Genomic DNA, 392 nt, shown 5'->3' with positions numbered 1-392 from the left:
TTGCTCCATCGTAGACCAGAAGGTAAGAAGAAGGCCCCAAAGCGAGCCTCCTCCTCCCAGCCCGGACCCGCTGCTCGTGGGCGCTGTTGTTGGCTGTGAACTTTCCTTTCCCGGCGGCTCTGCTCCAGGGATAAACAAAACCCATCCCAACTTCCCTGCCGCCGTCCCCACTTCCTGCCCCGCGGCGTCCCGGTTGTCTCTCTGCCGTGCCCCCCACGACCCCGGTGTGGAGGAGGTTCTGTGCGGGATGCTCGTATGCGAGCTTGGCTTTTATTTTGCTGGCAGGGGATGCAAGTGGTTGTGCGAACTGAAAGCCGTTATTAAAAACAAACTCCGGCCGGATCTATCCGCTGCTTTTTAGTGCTGCGGAACGGGGGGGGGGGGCGGGGGGC

General features: G+C 61.2%; 1 protein-coding gene across 1 annotated transcript in view; it reads left to right on the top strand.

Moving 5' to 3' along the window:
• Window positions 1-6: 6 nt before the first annotated feature.
• The window catches only part of PRKD1 (protein kinase D1), a 120143-nt gene continuing 119757 nt past the window's right edge, over window positions 7-392 (top strand). Inside the window, exon 1 of the mRNA XM_017742190.1 lies at window positions 7-22. The gene's annotated coding sequence lies outside the window, so the exon portion shown is untranslated. The remainder of the gene's footprint in view (window positions 23-392) is intronic.

This window comes from Corvus brachyrhynchos, unplaced genomic scaffold (genome assembly GCF_000691975.1).
Source record: "Corvus brachyrhynchos isolate BGI_N302 unplaced genomic scaffold, ASM69197v1 scaffold115, whole genome shotgun sequence".
NCBI classification, from domain to species: Eukaryota; Metazoa; Chordata; class Aves; order Passeriformes; family Corvidae; genus Corvus; species Corvus brachyrhynchos.
The sequence above is the reverse complement of the archived record's forward strand: the minus strand, read 5'-3'. Positions and strand labels throughout refer to the sequence as shown.